Genomic DNA, 11,828 nt, shown 5'->3' with positions numbered 1-11,828 from the left:
TCCTCACTCTGGCAGGTTTTAGTTGAAAATTTAATAACTTCATAGAGCTTTTTTTCACCATATTAAAGTGGAAATATTACAATAAAAAGCAGTTCTTGAGTAATTCCCGCTGAAGAATTTCAATTGAGTAATATCATAAATGGAAGCAGATATTTATAGCAGATTACACAGTTTATACATTTTATACAATTTACTTTTAAATGTCATAAAAATTGCTTTATATTTTTGCTTTCGTAATTGCTTCCCAAAATTATATAAGTTTCGGGCATTGCTTTCAATAGCAGTTTGCCACTTACTTACTGCATTAAACTATGATTTTAGCACCTCATTACATGTAAGCAACGCTTGGCTTAACGACCACTTAAGGTCACACTGGCCATCGAATTTCTTACCAGACTTATTGCTACCAAGTCAGACCTCATTCAGATGATCACTCAGAAATAGTCAGACGAGGGAACGGTCCGGATGGGATTTGAGTTCCGGTCCTGCCGTATGGAGACCAAAGACACTGTCGTATCTGCTAATGGAACGTCCTAAAATTATATTACGATCAAATCGTAGCTCAACTAAGACTTATTCAAGGGTTTATTAACTCTTCCTTCTTAAACTCACTATAGGCTGACGAAAGAGTTACAAATGAAAGACAAAATAGTGACAATGGTTTTAGTATTTAATCGTTGGTTGTGCCATATATCATTTTAGTTTGGGAACTTATTTGTTCTCATCCGTCGCGCATGAAGCCACCTTTCTCAAGAATGTTACTGTTGAAACATCTACCTTCCAAATCTTTTAATTATTCTAACAGGATAAAATACAAAAAAGTCTTTTGATTGGATATCGAATAGAGAAAACGCAAAGATGAACGTATAAATGGATACAATACAATGAAATTATCTTTCCCCATCATGTGTATGTGCATGATGAGAAAGAAGCCGTTGTTCACTGTCCGAGTTCCAATCAAAAGTCATATTCCATCCGTTCCACGGTGCAGGCTCTTGCTATCCCTCCTATTTCTTGTTCTCTAACCATTTTAAGCCGCCTCAAGACCGCACTATTGTTGTTGTTGCTCGCTTCATTTCGACGTCTAATTTATAGCACTCCGTTCTAGCAGGCTCTGAAAATTCCATCCCGGCAGCGTGCGTTGCCTTGACACTTTTTCATCATCTCAAAGCAAAAAAAAAGGTTAAAAAGGAAGATAAATACGCTACGCTCTAAGAAACAAGCGAAGGAAACGTGACAAGAAATGAGAATAAAGATGGAACGTTAAAAACACCCAGTAAGAGATAAAGCGAATCGAACGCGAACGCCAGCAGCTGAATTCGGATTGTCCTTAATTGATTCCCTGTTTGCTGGGTCGCCTCCGGTCCCCGGATCCTTGTGCTTGGGTGGATGGCTTTCCGTACCGTCGGCCATTACTATTTTCCCTCCGGTTTCCAACACCTTGCGCTGCCGCAAAAGCCGTGCAGACAAAAGTAGAAGGCGTTGCCATGGTAACGATGCTTTTCGACCATTCGGTTAACATTCTTGTGCCGAAGGAAGAACGGTTTTGGGAACGAAAATGGGTGACGAAATGTGCATCCAGCGAGGGTACTTGTGATATTTGTGGCCGTTTCGTTGAAGTGTGTTTTCTTCGCTGGAATATTTGGATGGATGAAAATGAGGACGGACGTCTAAAAGTTAGGGAGGGCATTCGTGTGAGAATGGTGTGAGATTAAGAGTTTTAGAAGAATTTGAATAGACGCATGCATAGCTGAACTAGAAGATCGTAAATAAATTTACATTTTTAACATGTCAAGTTCTATTTTGCAACGTTGGTTTTATATTACTTACAAAAGTGTTACAAACAAGACATTGTTCTCTTTTGCATAGAGAAATTAAGGTCATATTAGCGATTTTTCACGGGATGATCATGCGCTCAAGCGATCCACCCAACTATTAATTGTTTTTGGCATCATTTTATGCGTGTTTAATGAAGAAAATATTGATTGTATTTCCACCTCTGGCTAGCCGAACCAATATTTTTGTTATAAATTTTTTAAACATTTTAACAACAGCAAACATTTTTTAACATTTCGAATTGTCAGCACTGTCCCTGCCTGTAGTCGATTTGGCTTCCACGGCATCCACAGAATTTTGGAGAAAAATATGGACAATCTAATTAGTGTCTTAATCGCCTTGTAAGTGCACAACATTCACATCAATTGGTGTGAAAATCGGAGGACTTCACAGATTGCATCCTTTCCGCATCGGAAGCAGACCTTTCAATGTTTCTGCGATCATGATCAACTGATCACCAATGCTTGAAAAGTGCTTCAATGGAGACAGCATTTTATGTTCAAAACAATTTGAATGTTTTTAGGAGGATTTTTTTCTAATTCGGAAGAAGTTTCAGTGAAATACTTCTCATGGTTCCTAGTCCAGGAAAACAGGTTAACCTGAGGTCGCCTCAGGAAAACAGGAGGTTCGACCTTAGCGAAACTGGTGACGCCCGTCGTCCCAACGCGTTATCAGCAGACGGAAAACGGCCTCTGCGTCTGATCCAATTAAATCTGACAACGGTGGCAAATAACTTTTGTGAGAACTCGCGATCGTTCATTCCTTCGCGTGATTGGAAAACCAACGGCGGAGATGCTTGCATTCGGTTTGTTACCGTCACAATTATGTACAACGAATGATATAGAAGCCGTAAAGTTTGGCTTGAAGTTATTTCATGACTTTTAAAAGTCAGACTTTAGTGAGAAACCTTAAAATAAATTTTAGTTTAGAGATTTTGTGCTTTATTTATGCTTTATTTTAATTGCCAGTTGCCCATATAAGGCCCCATTCGAACTAAATATCCTCTTAACGGGTAAACAATAGGTCAACGAAGTCAAAAATGGCTAATCAAGGCTCACAGGCTAAGGAAGCGATAGCCCAATAAGGTCCAAAGGTCATGTTTTTATGCTGTCGTAGGTAATGCACCCAAAGATCAATGGCATGGAGCATGTTGCAAGTTATGTTGCAACAAGGAAGTCCTTTAAGAAACTAACCAACATGGATGGTTAAATAATTACTCTGTTATTTTCTTATGCACTGATCAACCCTGAGGTCTTCACCATCTTCACCAGGTAATGTACCAGTTTTTCTTAACTTAATTTTATCCTTTATTAATCAGTCGAGCGTATGTGGAGAAGCTCCGGATGGTATTCGATAGCTGGCGATGATTTCTACCGTGTAAAGACTGGCGCCGCTAATCATTGAACGAAATTCAAATTCAAATTCAATATTTATTCATTTAAAATAATTATGTAGAAATTAAGCTCACGAAAATGTTGGATAAAGAACATGGAATTAAAAGGTATTTACTTAAGAATTAGAGAGAAAAGCACACAGAGAATATGCATGCGAGTAATAAATATTTGCTTCAACTCTCATGAAACATATTTATTATTTTTTATGATTCTTTTCATTGGAGAATGGAAAAAATACATCTTCACATTCTTTACTTCTTCCACCGTGATATGTAAAGCTCGGGACAGTAAATTCTCTGCATCAACCGTGCAGTTTGCTTACACTAATTAGCGTACCTTGTTAAAATAAACTTTTTATCCCCCGACGCGAACAGGACGCGCCGCGACGACGACTACGATCAAGTATCACGGTCACAATTAACCACCCGGAGCGGCTGATCCTGCTGATCCTGACCGACGACATAAACCGCTCTTGTTTGCCACGAGTGCGTAAAACTCCCAAGAGTGATGACGCACTGGAGCGGGCACTCGCTCCGGAAGATTGTTTCGTTTTTCGCACATTTGGGGCACCATAAAACGGCACAACCTTTTCCAATGAAAAACGGCACAAGGTTACCGCACGCAGAACAGCGCACCGATGCGGACTGGTTGGAGGATCAGTGCGATGGTCGTTTGCGATGGCATTTCTTGGTGGTAGAGCACTGATCCATGATGAGAAGACGATGCAGCATAAATCATGCACTGTTGTATATTGTGCATCGGACGTGTATTATTTATAGCCTTCAATCTTTCAAGAAGGTGTTTGAAGATCGTACAAAATGGTTCGTTTTTTGTTTGGGGGGGGGGGGGGGGGGGAGGAGGAAACGGGAATGGAAGAGAGGGAAAGTTTATTTGATAATGTACCGGAAAAAATGTAACCCTTCGGACAGAAAGCCAGAGCCAGCATTTTGTGCCTTTTATTCCATGTTCTTAAAGCTATGGGAAGATGTGTTCGAAGATCTGATTTCTGTAGTTTAACTGCCGTACAAAAGGCTACAGAGGACTCTACAGGGTTTCCAGTTATTTCAGGGAGGTTTTTAGACAACTTTTACACCATAGTTGAAATGTATCTGAAGTTTTGCGTTAAATAAATTCAAAAACTTCTTAAAAATCGTCAAAAAACCGTTGGGAAACGCCAACCAACTTTGCCTCTCCTATCGTACAAGCGGTTACACGAGGCACGAGGGCGATCCCTCAATCGAAGGGTTTTGATAAAATGGAGCAGCAATCAAGAATGGCTTTGAAGTACACACGAAGTGCGACACTCACTCCTGGCCAGAAATTGGCACTGGGTTGTGTGCACTGTGCGCAATGGCGGCATTGAATTGACGCCTATCAAGAGAGCTGACATGCTGATAGGACGATCAACACTTCGAGTGTTGATGCAGTGTAATGAAGGACAGGAAGGAAAAGGGAAGAAGCAACTGCAGCAACAAAGCAAGGTTGATAAGTGTTTGATAAGCATGCTACTATGTACTGGCCTATGTAGCAGTGTCGTAGCTCCGACGGACTAATGGGCGGATCGAATCGATCGGTTCGTTGGTTCGATAGAAGAGCTCTCAGAAAGACCAGCAGTGCATCAGTCGGTCGGTAATACTTACACCAGTTTGAGCAGTTTTGTTGTCCACACAAAAACTACGCCAGCGAACGAGTGGTGATTTGGGTGAGATGAGTTGGTAATTTTTAATCCAAATAAATGATTAGCGGAGTCTCGGGGATAAGCGGACCCACCCGTGCCGTACCCAGGCCGGATGAAATCGATTTTGTCGGCCCGGAAGTGCATGGGAGTTGTTGAACAATACAAATCGGTACTTTTATAAGGTAAAAAAGGTGTGAAACATGGTGTTGAGCTTGTAGTTTGTTTTTGGTGAAGAAATTCAATCAGTGTGGGATGTTAAATTTATATTTTAGGTTTTGAGCGAAGCAGATATTTTGCAATGAAGTAATGAATTAGCTGTGTTCCTTTCGATATTATTATTTTTTCTACAAAGCTTTCTCTGAACGATTCGGGTATTTTTTAATATAAATTAATAAGATAAAGGGTAAATCCTTTTTGAATTTTAAACCGAAATTGTGTTATTATGCTACCATTTTTCATCAATATAGTGGCTTATAGGGCACAAGCCTTAAAGAACTGTAGCTCATGAGAAGCATTTTCGGTGGTTTTCTTTTGAAAAGCAGAAGCAATGGTATTGCTAATGCTAATAAATGTACACGAATTTACAATTTTTCCTTTGATAAAATGTTATCGATGGAATGTTCAAGATCGTAACATTTAAACACTTTTTCCTCACAGGTTGATAGTGTTGTCTAACAAACAGTTTACAGTAAAACAGATGGCAGTTTACCAGTTTTGTTTAGTTTTTCTTTAGGCATAATGAACAAACATTTTTCAGTCAACACAAGCGTTAGCAACAGTACGGTTTTGACAATAATTAATTGAAAATAAAATACATAAATAAATAAACAAACATAAGAATGATAGGGAGTTAAAAGAAGAATGATAGGGAAGCAAAAAATTACAAAGGAAATGCCATATCAATATGTTCAAAAAATTTATTCAACCCAAGCGGTTTTGGCAATACGGCATTGTACCGTCATCATTAAACGTAAATAAAAGTAAAAATAGTAAAAGATTTGTTTGTTTAAAGTTCGTGAGACATTCTAAAAATAGATAAATAAAATTTTAAGAGCAAAAAAGAATTTCAATTTTTAGAATCTAAACTTATAGACCATTAAACCATTCGGTAGTTCCTATGCTTTATGCACAATCGTAAAAGAATGTAATGGAAAAATTTACTGTGTCTATTTATTTTACATCTTTTTCCCTCCAGAACGTACGTCTACGTTGAAGTGACATAAACGACAATAAAAGTGTTTTATAGCTACAATACATTTAATGAACCTCAACCTGTGCTTATGCGTTATCGGTAATATAAATTTATATTTCCACACTAGAGTGCTTAGGTGAAGAGATCATGCGGGGCATCAAATTAATTAAATTTAATGATAATTTGACTATTGAAAGATGTCTTTCAGTGACAATAAAATCGCCATTCAATAATGAAACGACATAGCGACGCCTCAACTGATATTTTTGTTGCAAGTACTGGGGCAACCAACTACTATAGCTATTAGCCATGCTAAAAACAGTAATCAATTAATGGGAGTGATTGGACGGACTTTTATTTTACAGATAGTTGTTACGTTAACAATGTGTTTATGTTTATATATTATTATAAAATTGTTTAAAAACAATGTATTATTCCAACATGTTGCATTTTAATATTAAAAATAAATAGAATAAATAGGCAAAGAATAAGAACAAAATGCCTTAAATAATGTTCATTTTAATCATATTTAAAAACAAATTAAAAAAAAGATACAAAAAATTGTTTATCAAAAACCATCAACTGACAAATGTGTTGCAAGCCATCATACTTAAAATAAAATATTTTTATTTATTTATTTATTTATTTACATTTGATTATTACGGTCCAGTGCCGTATTGTCAACACCGTTGTGTTGAGAAGATTTTCACATATTGATAAGGCATTTCCTCCTTATTCTTTGCCTTATCCCGGGCATACTCGGTTAAAATAAAATATAATAAAATAAAAAAGCTTAAGAAATCTCAACTCAAAAGAAACCAAACACAAACTGAGGCAGAAAAGAACATTAGTAATTAGCTAATGAATTAGTAATTTGAACACCAAGGGAGAAAAAAAAACATTCCATACAAACGTATCCTACAATTAAAAAGGATATTTCTTATTGTGTAAAAATAACGACAAACAAGAGAACAAACTATTTGTTACCCTTTTTAATTAAAAGCGATTTCTTTGTTGTGTATAAATGAACATGTGCAAGCAATGGCTCGCCAAATTCCTCAATGGAAAACTCAATCGTTAAGGCTCTTACCGTACAGTGACAAATTGGCAGCACATTTAGCTAACACGATCCTGCCATTACTTCAAGAAGGAAGACGTTTCAGTTAACATTGCTCACATTAACTTGAGGATATCCTTGCTACAATCGGTTAACCAAATCAACCACCGAAGCGAAAGGTTTCGCCCTACATTAAAGAGACCCCTCCCTGGTTTGTTGCTGCTTTATGCAAAACAACTTAAAGTATCAAATTTCACACCACACGATTCAGGATTCTAGGCACGGCACGGCACGGTTACCCATACGCCATCCCTTTAAACCACCAATCCTTCAGCACAAAACCGTCCATTTAATCGACCACCGAAGCAACGGCCGGTACAACACTTGCTAGCGCCCTCGGCACAAGTTATTTATTCGATTTTTGGCATTCCGACAAGTTCACGCAGTTCATGCTCGTTCCGACGCCGATGCCCGCTCTTTTTTTTCCCCGATGGCCAATAAAATTGGACAGCACCCGGGAGGATTTGGCGGTCTTCGGACCGGACCCTCGCTCCGGACCGAGGGGTTTGCGGTCGGGCGACGGTCTGACGGGCTAGGTCGCGCGCGTGTCTCGGGGCAGAAAAGTTTACCGATTGTTTGAGCTACTTTTGGGATTCAGAGCAAAAGCGAATTGAAGCTAGAGCTGGCTAATCAAAGATTTGTTATCTTAAGTTTCGCAAGGTGCAGACACTCAGAGCCTTCTATCGTCGAGTTTAGGCATGGAACTTCCATTGACTGAATGCTGCTGCTTGTGTGGTTTGTGTTGTGCGAAAAATGTAAATCAAGGATATTTGGCCTAAATTCCGGAAACAGAAACAAAATGCAAAACCCCCAAAAAAGCATTAAAATCCAGTTCTGCCTGTTTTTTTTTGTGTTGCCATTTTTAACGAGTTCGGATCAGTTTGTCCGGGATGTTTGCTTTCCGTGGTTTGTGAATAAAATTCTTACCAACAAACGGGATTGATTTATGGGCAAAGAGACGAAGGAAACGGATACGGATTAGTGGTTTTACAACACTTTGCAGATCGATCGATCGATCGATCGAGTGTAGCTGTGGAGATTATGATGATTCTTTTTCTTACCTGGTTAACCTATATTAAGCTCAGAATTGAGACGCTGTAAAGAAGAAAAAAGGTCAAGTATAAACAACTAATTCGGTCTTAACCGGATGTACGATAAGACCTGGTCTGGCGAAATTGATCACCTCCGGTTCGTTCGTTACTGCTTTCCGGTCCGGGTGAGATAATCCTTTTCATCCGCCATTCATCGAAGGAAGTTTGTCTCAACTTAAGTTTGTCTTAAGTAAGTTTAAAAGACAACAAATAAATAGACGAAATTCGATTTCCATTTGCGTTCTTTATTCGTTCATGTTTTGTTAATGAAAGTACAGATTTTCACTTTCACAGCGTGCGAAAAATAATTACAATTTTCCACCTAAAGAAAGCAGAACTAATGACTAACATAAATATTTAATGCTTAATGCGTAACAGAAGAAAAGTGAACTATTAATGCTCCCTTTTTGTATTGTATTTTTCATGAAATGTTTGCTTGTGTATTTAGGTGTTTTTAAGCTATTTTTCATGTATCATTTCCTAACGAGCTAATCACAGAAGAATTTGTAACTGATTCCACATGAATAGTGGCTTCTTAAAGCACATCGGAAGGTGTAAAAAGGTCGAGCAAATTAGCGTGAAAACCTAACTCATTAAGGCAATGTGCAGTAAGCATAAAATGTAATCTCATTTCAATCTTTTCGACCCTTGAAATGTGGTCATCCGGCATCGAGCAAGCAAGCAAGCTTAAGTAGTAGATTTATTTTATTTTAATCAACTGAAATGACTTCTCACAGTTTTACCAATTTCAACACACAAAAAAAAAAAAATGTCAACCCACGCATAGACGGCTGCCTGTTTTTTTTTCTTCTATGCACCGTATTGTGCAATCACCTGGCCGCTCCGGCCTTGTTGCGAAGGTTTTGCGCTATTCGCGCTTCACCCGGGCCATGCCAGAGCACTCGGTGCAGTGACTCAATGCCAGGTGCCGGCGTTTATTGTTCGTGCTACGTTTCTTTTTCGGTCCATGGATCAAAACCGACCATTCCGACCCGACCAGTGCAATTACCGTGGGAACTATCGGAATGCGCATCAATTAATTCTCACTGGCGTGTGAAACTATTAGCACCTTACGGCACCGTGCGTCCGAAGCCGTGGTTGGGGCCTACAGGTAAAAACATATCACCCGCACAATATAGTTTTCCCTCTACGTCGTGTCGGTCGCTCCAAAAAAAAAAAGGGGGATGGATTCGGTTAAGATTAAAGACGTCGGATGGAAGGGATGAACGCAGTGAGAATCCCTTAAGGAAAAACAAGATGGCGATTGATGGATGGTTCGCGCTTGATACGGAAATTTTCACCGACGATCGATGAGGAAGGCTCGAAGGTAACAGATCGATCGATAAAGGGGTAAAGGCCAAGGCTAGGGCACATGCCTTTTATGGGAAATTAATCACATGCCAAGGATGAAAGGCAAACTCTGGATAGTTTAAAATTGAACCATAATTGCTTTACTTTGTAGATTGTGTTATGGAATTGATACAAGGGTGGACAATCTTGATTGCATTTGCAGACTCATCTTTTCAATTTGGGCTCTTAATTTATTAAAAAAAAATTAAACTGGTTTTGTTGCTTCTATTTGAATTTTCTCTTCTTCGGCTTGGCTTAACGACCCTACTAAGTCATACCACCGGTCATCGAAAGGCTAACTAGACTTGTCGATATCACGTAGTTGGACAGTCGTTTCCTCACAACGGGAGTATGGTCTGGATGGGATTTGAACCCCAGTCCTGCCATGTGAAGATCGGCACTGCTGTGGACCTCACTACGTGGACCGCCTTACGTGAATTGCGATAAAGTTACACAGTTTTAGTCTTAAACGAGATGATTTTTTAAGGAAAAAAGTGATCAGTTATTGTTGTATTACTATGTTTATAGATATGTTTTATAGAAACTTTTGTGGAATAACCCTACGGGCGGAGTTGGTGGCCACCAGAGTTCTCGTCATTCAGGGGGCCTTTTCGACCAGATAAGGCGGGCACTTATCCTCCTCCTCTCCTCCCGCTCTGATCGACTCTTTTAATTTTGATGGGCTTCAATATCCATTCCGCGTAGGGCTGCAGAATAGCTTGATACCACTAATCTATCGAAGCCAAGCAGAATGGCTGAAAAGAAGCTGAAAAAGCTCCAATATCCATCGGAGAACATCTCTTTAACCATCACATGTAAATCAAGGTTTGGAATTTTGGAAAGCAATAGTAGCATCGCTTCTTCTAACAACCATCAAACGAGAGGCTGGTAGATCCTCGATCGTAGAATGTACGATCATCACGTCGATAATCTGAACCGATGTGAGAAAATGCTAAATACAGATGTAAGTAAGGATTCTCCTAAAACGGGGCGGCCCGGTGGTTGCCTTGAAGATCGGCGACGGGCAAGTCTAGTTAGCCATTCGCGTGACCTTAGAAGGTAGTTAAGCCAAGAATACGAAGAAGAAGAAGAAGAAAAAGAAGGATTCTTATAGTCCTTGTACATGGTGTGATTCATTTTTCAACAGTTTTAGTTGTAAATGATCAGTAGAAAGTGGCGGAATGATAGAGTGAGCCAAAAGAGGATTCAAGAATGTCCACTCTTCAGCTAACTACCCCTACCTTCCTTCTTCTCAACACCCGAAAAACCACCTCCTGGAGAAAATCCACCATCTCCCGAAGCTAACGAAACGAACGCGGTTATTGATCTTGTTGCTACAGAATCTATACTTTATTGAGTTGCATCCGTGAGTCTCTCTCTATATCCATTTTTTGTATTTTTGTGTGTGTTTGTTTGCCTCTGTGTTGAAGTGTAATTGTGTACGTGTGTGTTTTACATTTGCTTTAAACGATTTCCTACATTATTTCACTACTTCTAATAGCTAAGTTCTGCTTCCACGCTCTCTGCTTTCACAAACGCAGCACAATCTCTTAGAGATGAATCTCAAAAAAAGTACTAAACATAGGTTGTGTTGGTTTGCCAGACGGCTGCTTGGGGAAGGTTAGGGAGCGGCCAGGGACGGTCATGCCCCGTACCATCCGCCCATAACCAACACCGGGCCAACGGTACAATTATAACGTACAAATCAAATTTCTATTCTTCGCGGTCGGTTTTTTTTACATACATTTTAGCGCACCACTTAACCGTAAAAATACCACCAGATCAGCTGTCCCTAACGTCACCCGGCGGCGGCGGTGGCAGCACACCCGTGGACAGGTGTTTTTTGTTGTTGTTATTGTATCGCAAATAATAGTTAATAATAATTAGTATTAATATAATATAGTTTCAATAATACTCCCCACTAGCAAAGCATCGGAACGGTACGCTTGCCTTCCGGGCGCCACCGAACGGCGTCGTTCGTGTTACCACTTCTGCTTCTCTTTCGCAGGCTGTCGTTTTTTTGTATCGCTAGATCAAAGATTAAAATTATATCCTTTCCTTGTTTATACATTGCACGTGAATTAAATGTTTAATAGTTTTGTTGTTTGCAGCTTGCAGTTTGTTCCTCTCCTCGGTTTTGCCGGTTATTGATTTAGTTCTTTCGCGATTT

The sequence above is a fragment of the Anopheles maculipalpis genome, chromosome 3RL, assembly GCF_943734695.1.
Source record: "Anopheles maculipalpis chromosome 3RL, idAnoMacuDA_375_x, whole genome shotgun sequence".
NCBI classification, from domain to species: Eukaryota; Metazoa; Arthropoda; class Insecta; order Diptera; family Culicidae; genus Anopheles; species Anopheles maculipalpis.
Note: the sequence above shows the minus strand (reverse complement) of the source record.